At 43.9% G+C, this 8,246-nt stretch overlaps 1 pseudogene; it reads left to right on the forward strand.

The window, feature by feature from the left end:
• Positions 1–961: 961 nt before the first annotated feature.
• On the forward strand, positions 962–1,608 carry LOC102732310 (MICOS complex subunit MIC26 pseudogene; annotated as a pseudogene).
• The last annotated feature ends 6,638 nt before the right edge of the window (positions 1,609–8,246 follow it).

An 8,246-nucleotide genomic window follows, 5' to 3' on the forward strand; every position in this document is an offset into this window, starting at 1 on the left:
GTGAGAATGCTCACTTTCCCTCCCTCTCGCCAACACTGTGTTGATGAACACTTTTACCCTAGCCAATCTGACAGGTGAGAAATGGTACACTCGTGTAACTTTAATTTCTGTTTCTCTTGCTCTCAGTAAGGTTGAGCATCTTTTCATATTGTAGAAGCCACTTATATGTCCTTTTCTGTGAACTAGCTGCTCCATTTTTCTATTGGAGTTTGGTCTTTTTCTTATTGATTTGTAGGAACTATTTACATGTTAAGGAAATTAGCCCTTTTCCAGCTCTGTCATGACTAAAAGGGTCCCAACAGCAACAATGGTTTTTTTCTACCTACATCAACTCCTTGGAGCCCAGATTGTGGTCCACAATATTATTCTCCACTAAAACCTAGCCTCCTTAGGGGGTACTCGGAGCAGGTAAAATTCAGGGTACGCCTGGAACAGGCTATTGTTGCTAAAAATAAAAATAGAAAAGTAAGGGCACTCTCAAGAAAGTCACAGGCTATCCTGACAGGGCACAATGTCCAATTAGAGGGGCTCCCACTGGCTATGTTGCGACATTTTGAGGAGCAAAAACCTAAATAAATGGGGCTAATGGAAATAATAAGTGTATCAGTTAGAATGCTTTCTGTTGCAAGTAACCAAAAAGCTATTCAAAATGACCCAGGGGGGTCCTGGGTTCGAGTCCCAGGGAAAAATCATTATCTCAGAAAATAACAAGTCCATAAGTTAAGTTGGCTCTAGGGTTGTTTAGTTCAGTTGCCCTACAGCACCACCAAGGATGCAGGGTATTGTTTTTTCCATCCTTCATGACCTAGCTCCTCGATGAGTCACCTCCTTGGCAAAATGGTGCTGCTTCTGCAACAATCCCATACAGACACAACAACACGCAGTGAGAAAAGAAGGACCATTTCTTCCTGCACCTTCCTTTTTAAGAGTGGGCGAGGCCAGGGCCACCTCTGCCAGCAACATGTTCAAGGTAATTCAGAGGTCTGTGGGGGCCAGCCAGCCTGAGTCTGCTCACCTTCAAAGTCACCTCCCAAAACTTCCGCAGAGGTTAAGGAACTTTGGCTCTCCTCCGTCCCCAAGGGTCTTTCTGAATATGGGGAGGAGCCAAGGACCCAACTTGAAGAAAGCATCTCACATCTCTGACATTACTGTGAGCCATCCACAAGTTGGTGTCAGGAAATGTACTCACAACCTAAACCCAAGAGCTTGGTTCAATGGGGGGGGGGGGGCGGGTAGACAGCTATGAATGTCTCCAAAATGCACCTCCTGGATTTTTTCCAGGACTTGGTGTTACTGGTTTTGCTGGCATTGTTGGACTTGTTTTGGCCAGAGGTTCAGAAATAAAGAAGCTGGTGTATCCACCTGGGTTTGTGGGATGAGCTGTCTCTCTTCATTATCCACAACAAGCCATTCATCGTCTTCGTCCAGGTCAGTGGGGAGAAATTGTATGACTGGGGTTTACAAGGATTCATAGTCCTAGAAGATTTATAGAAGGAGAACTTTCAGATGCCAGAGAATGTGAAGAATTCACCTGGAAATAAGGAGATTGCTCCATGTTCTGCCCATTTTAATCAGTTACAGGTAAACATTGGAAACTCCATGCAGTAAACCAGTATTTCCACAGAAAAATGGCAGAGTCTAGAGGCTGCTTTCAGGCAAACGGGCTTGCATGATGGACACAAAGAGGGGCCACAGTGACCCCCTGGCTGAACACAGGCCCATCGGGGGACTCACCTCAAAATAGCCACAGGCCCTAACTGACCAATGGGCTACTTACAGCCAGGCACAGTTACCAAAAAGGGGAGAATTCCATACAGCCCCGTACCTGCTCACCTTCCCCCTTTAAAAACGGCCCCCACTCGCCGCCTCCTCGAAGACCGTCTCTCCTCTGCTGTCCTGCCCACGCTCCCTTGCGGGGTAGTCAATGAACTTCTGTCACCTGTGTTCTGCCTTAGGTGAATTCATTCCCTGCCTGCACTACAGGCTTCCACCTGATCCTCGCCCCACCTATGGGGGCCCCCATCCAATCGAGAGACCCCCCCCATTTAGACGTTTAGAGAAGTCAGTACTGAATGTTGTAAATTGTCTTTCTTCTTCAGGAAAAACTATACTAGGCTTCTTTGTTATCTCCGGGGATGCTATGCTGCAAGTGGACTGATGGGAAATCCTTTTACCTAGAGAGACAGTCCAGCCCGAGAACTCCCCATTCTCGTGTTATTAGTCATGCACATAATTAAAATGCCAAGTTAAAAATAAAAATAAAAACAGGGGAAGCTTTCACAGAAACCATCCAGCAGCCTCTCCTTTTCTATTTTGGCCAAAACTGGGCACCAAACCCAAATCCTACAAGCTGGCAGGGGAGATGGGACCCTGTCATCCCCCCAGCCTTATCAGGATTTCCCCGAGCCACATAAGGATGGGCAGACGCACAAACACACACGGGCCCCACCAGTAAGTAAACAGGGATAATGGATTAGGAAGTAGGCACCCAAGGGTGTCGGCTGCAATTAGTCTGGGAAAGACCTAAATTCATAATAACATTAAAAAGAGAAAAGTCACTGTAAATTGTTACCAAAAGGTATAATACAGAAGAGAGGGGCTCCATTTGGATTTTTGAACGTTTCTATAGGTTTGGGGATGTTACTATCCGTGAAAGTGTGTGCTTCTTCTAAGAATACTTCCTTTTATAATGAACAGATATATGTTCATGCCCACTGGTAGACAGAAGAGGATAAAAACAGGCAACCGTATGTGAGCCAAACAGTCCTGGGAAAAATAGAAGCCGTCCCCAGATCAGCACACGTGGCTACCCATGACAACCAGGAAGAAAGGAGGTCCAACCAGTCAACCAGGACTGGTGCTCATGCTCCATGGTCAGGGAGAAAAGGAGTCCTGAGATGCTGAATTAGCTAATGTCCTCAGGAAGAGCATTAATGTGCAAACACAACCCTGCCCTCTCCTAGGAGATGAATCCACTAGATGCCCCCTCAACCACAGTAAGACATTAAGAGTGCATGCGTATTTTTTTAAATAATGCTAACAAAGCAAACCAGTATATCAGAATGACAGAACAAGGATTCCATAACTCTGGCCAGGCGAAACTAAAGGAATACATCATTTCAGGGAGGAAAAGACAGATTGAAAGTAACACCAAGAAAACATCAAAAGAAGTATTTTAGCAACTTTAAGAACGTATCTTATTCCTAGAGAAAAACGAGAACAAGCAGGAGCCAATGAAGTAATGAATTAAATCCATGATGTTGGTGCTTTAAAATAGATTTAAATATAATGACAGTAAGTCTTTAATCATCACCTATGTGTTCATTTTGTGTACCATTTAAGGTGTATTCAAAAGAATCATTATGTTAAATATGTTAAATGATGTCAGTTTACATTGTTTAAGGAAATTTAAGTTTGCAACCACTGTTCAAATTTAACACTTATATTTCAAAGTTCTGTTTATAGATTATGTTTAATGTTTGGCATTAAATAAAATACACATGTGGGGGGAGGTTTCCTCCACGGGCAAAAAAATCCTCAAACTTTGAAAACCTTATCAACAAGGAGCATAAACTTTGTCAAACAATAGGGATTAAAAAAAATAAGTGTACATGGGGCATGTGGGCAGCTCAGTCAGTTAAGTGTCTGCCTTCAGCTTGGGTCATGATCTTGGGGGTCCTGGGATCGAGCCCCACACTGGGCTCCCTGCTCAGTGGGGAGTCTTCTCCCTCTCCTTTTGCCCCTCTCCCCATCATGCTCTTTCTCTCCCTCTCTCAAATAAATAAAATCTTTAAAAAAAAATAAGTGTACACCAAAGCATTAGCAACGATTATCTCTAGGGAGTGGGAGAAGGAAAAGAAGGAACTTACATTTTTTACATCCTTTAGAATTTTTTTAAGTTTTTAGAAAAGCATCAGTTATTTTTGTAATCTCAAAAATTTAATCTTGAACAAAATTCAAGGCTATAAAATGCTATCATAAAAGCACTAACTATAATCAAGTGTGGCCATAAAGGGAAGCCCTGATACTGAAGTTTAATTTTCTTTTATAAATACAATTCAGAAAAATCAAAATGTAGTGGATGAAGCTCATCATCTGTGGAAATGGCACAAACCTAATAATTTTCTTACAAATTAAAAATAGGGTTGAGGGGCTCAAGGCCGGCTCAGTTGGCAGAGCACGCGACTCTTGATCTCGGGGTCATGAGTTCAAGCCCCACCTTGGGTGTGGAACTTACTTTAAAAAAAAATAGTTAAAGAAGAAATAGGTGGTTGAAGAGTTGCGAAGACACTTGAAGGTCATTCACGGTAACTTGTGGGTAGATTCAGTGAGGTTACATTATGATGCAGTTATGACCTTGAGAGGTGAAACCCAGGCCATCTCCCCGCCTTGTTGAGTAGCATCTCTATGGAGGTTATCCTTTGCCGTCCACCATTGTAGAGTGAGAGCAGAGGGCAAATGACTTTCTCTTTAGCTCACGGATCTTCGGAAGGAGAAGAATTTCACTGGAGAAGCTATGCTTAAGGAAATATTCCTGAGAAATCCTACTCATCTCTGGACCTGATTTAGAGGATGAAATTCTGGACTTCACACTGATGCTTAGATTAGACTTTGGCGTGCCAGGAGGGGAGGCAAGTGTGGAAGGGATATGCGTCACTGGGGACCAGAGGGCATACAGTGGTAGCCAGTCTTCAGAATAGCCCCCAGTGATCCATACCTCATGGTATGCACACCCTCCCCAAGTGTATCAGGGTTGGTCTGCACAACCAACAGAATATGGCAGAAGTGATGGTTTATGCCTCCTGAAGCTAGGTCCTAAAAGACATCTCTCACTCCTTCCCCCTCCCTCTGTCTCTTCGACTGCTTTTCTGGGAGAAGTCAGCTGCCATGTCATAAGGACAGTCCAGAAACTCCATGGTGAGGTCCTCATGACAAGGTTCTGAGTACCCCCTACCCTGAACCAGTGAGGAATTGAGGCGCCCAGCCAATAGCTGCGAGACGGAGCCATCTTGGAAGCAGTGCCTTCAGCCCCGGTCAAGCCTCAGATGACCACAGCCCCAGCCAGCATCTTGACTATAACCTCAGGATAGACCTGAGCTGGAACCACCAGAGACTCTCAGAAACTGTGTGAGGTAATAAATGTTCGTTGCCCCCAAGCTACTGAGTTTTGAGGTAATAGTATTGCGGCAATAAATAACTAAGATGGTCCACATACTTACTTTCTGAATCTTCAAAATCATAAGCTTCTGTAGGTCAAAAAACATTCTTGATGAACTTACCGCTTACCAAATTAGTCCTCACTCAGATATTCCTCCCTTATTAGCACGAGATACCAACCTTGCCCATCCAACTGGCTCCCAGGGAAACTCCCCAAGTGCTGAAGAAGCGATTTCACCAAGACCACGGAAGCGTTGTTAGAAAACTGATCTATCAACAAAGCAATTGACAAACAATGTTGATGTTGCAAGAAGGGCCACCTTCCTGGGATAATTCAGACAGGGGTTGAGCAGGGTTTTCAGGGACCCAGTCAGTAGGTGGCACATCAGCTGCAATCAAAGGGACAGGCATGGACACCCAGAAAAGCTCTTCCACGCAGGGGATGTCCATTTGTCCTTTCTGTGTGCTCCCCTCTGTCCCCGTGTGACAAGAGATGGTGTCCTCAAATCAAGGGCAGAGGGGACCTTGGATGCTGACCCTGCTCCTCTCTGCGGCCCCTCCCAATCCTCATGCGTTAGTTTTCCCCCAAGGCCATCATCTATGCATGGAAGCCCTTCCCAATCCCTTTGTGTCAGAACTCCAAAACTGAGACCCAAATACAGTAAGGCCCTCCTGAAATTGTGGAAGGAAATGCCAGGACCATAAAAACACATATGTTAATGTTGTATTTGACAAGTTATTATTCCATCCAAGCAGAGCCCAGTGATATAATTTAATGGGTTATATATATTGTTCCCAACAGTCATGGAGAAAGGTAGAGGGATTTGAGAAGGCAGAGAGCTTGCTGAATGCTCTGTGCTGCATCATGAGTCTCTTCTGATAAACCTCTGGACCTTCCATTAATGCTCTGAAATGCTTGATGTGATGTGACTTCGAGTGAAGGAACTGAATTTTGCATCCAAGTTTACTGAAGGGCCACCCAGAGACTCCATATTGGGTGCTGGGATGAGAGGCAAGAAGTATATCAAGGCCACTAGTCTGAAGACTCCCCCAGAATTTTCGGGGAAACTTTTGGATTTCTCTAGGCCACGAAAATTGGGGGGACGGAATAAGAAAATCTCCCTTAGGATGTTAAGGACAGGGATGTCCCTAATTGACCATGATGCTACATTTTGAGGTTCCATCCAGGATCGTTTGAACGAAGGCGGTGTAGCCAGCTACATGTTGGTCCTGAGTCAGGAGGGCACTCCCCCTACTATTGCCAAATCTTAGATTACTGATGCCAGGTCATTGATCCTAATCCCACACAAGTCTCTGAGGTCCTGGGAAATCCACTTCAAAGACAAGGGGGAGTTGTGTAACTGCCCTGACATCAGCCTTAGCCTTCAGGGAATGGATGAACAATCTCAAATTGACTGTTCCAAGAGTAAGCTGTGTGCATGTCATTATGTGAATTCAGAGCCTCTGAGCTTAAGAAATTCTCTGGCAAAATAACAACATCCAGTATTTCCCAGCCTCTGTAGGCACCCCATTCCTTAAGAGAGTAGAGGTTTTCAGGAAGCATTTACGCCATGCTTAAAATTGATCTGCTTCCACTCTGTTCCTTCTGCTGAAACAGGATTCCATTGTCTAGTTGAAGGACGCTGGGTTGTTTATATTTTTTGGTCATTATAAATAAAGGCGCCCTAAATATCGTTGCTGTGTGAAACTAAGTATTCACTTCTCTTGGATAAATACCTAGGAGTGGGGTCGCTGGATCATAGGGTAAGTGTATGTTTGACTTTATAAGAAACCGCCAGACAGTTTTCCATAGTGGTTGTACCATTTTGCATTCCCATCAGCGTGGAAAGAAAAAAACGTCTTGAGATGAGAATGAGAATAAACAGAGGCTATTTATTCAGAGCTTGCCGTACTGCAAGGGAGTGGGCCACCATCATTTGCGGTTGACGGAGACTCAAAGGCCGGCAGGGTGGTTGGAAACTTTACAGTCGAAGAAAGGGAAGGCTTCAGCTCTCTTCTGATGGGAGGCGGCTGGCATGGGAAAGTTGTAAGCAGACTAACCAGAAACGGGGCATCCTATGTGATCGCTGAGCGGGGTAGGAATTTGTCTTTCTCCAGGTGGTGCTAAATTGGAAGCAGGGGCAAAACTCAGAGAAGCTGGTAGTTATGGGCCAAATCGTGACTATTTAGGGCCAGTTGCTTAGAGGTTGTGGTTTGGTTTTCTGGACTGGTGGCTACAGGGGTTGTAGACCAGAGTTCTATTTTTCTGTCATTCTGGCCATTGTCCTTTGGTAGCCAGTCTCTCACCAGCAGTGTGTGAAAGTTCCAGTTGCTCTGCATCCTCGCCTGCACGCGGTGTTATCAGCCTGGGGGAGATGGCGGTGGATGGTGCCCCAGTCTTGTCTAACAGGTGAACAGTTGTGTGCTATTTTGCCTTTACTTTGCATGTACATTCTGCTAATTACTCACTATACTGAGCATCCTTTCATGTCCTTATCTGACATCTGTCTATCTTTCTTGGTGAAGTTCCTGTTAAATTGTTGCCCGTGTTTTGTTGAGCTGTTTATTTTCTTATTGTTGAGTCTGAAGATATCTATCTATCTATCTATCTATCTATCTATCTATATCTAGAATATATATATATATATCTAGAGTAGATATATATCTACTCTACTCTAGATATATCTACTCTAGATATATATATATTCTAGATGTCAGTCTTTCATAAGATGCTCAGTTTGCAAATACTTTCTCCCAACGAGAACTGTCTCAGGAAGCAAGGGTGCCTTTTCATCTCTTAACAGGGTCCTTAGCAGAGCATATGTGTTTGATTATTTGTTAAGTATTTATAATTTTAATTATGGGGATGTACACTCTTATCAGTCTTTTCCTTTTGTGCATTGTGTTTGCCTTTCTCACAAAAGGCCAAAAGACTCTCTCCTATGCTTTCTTCTGGAAGTTTTATTATTTCATATATTTTATATTTAGGTCTGTGATTCACTCTGAGTTAACTTTTGTGGGAGGTGTGAGGAATGGTTCAAAGTTGATTTTTTTAAAGATTTATTTATTTATTTTAGAGAGAGAGAGAA

The sequence above is a fragment of the Leptonychotes weddellii genome, chromosome 15, assembly GCF_054177405.1.
Source record: "Leptonychotes weddellii isolate Sample4059 chromosome 15, ASM5417740v2, whole genome shotgun sequence".
In the NCBI taxonomy this organism is placed as follows: domain Eukaryota; kingdom Metazoa; phylum Chordata; class Mammalia; order Carnivora; family Phocidae; genus Leptonychotes; species Leptonychotes weddellii.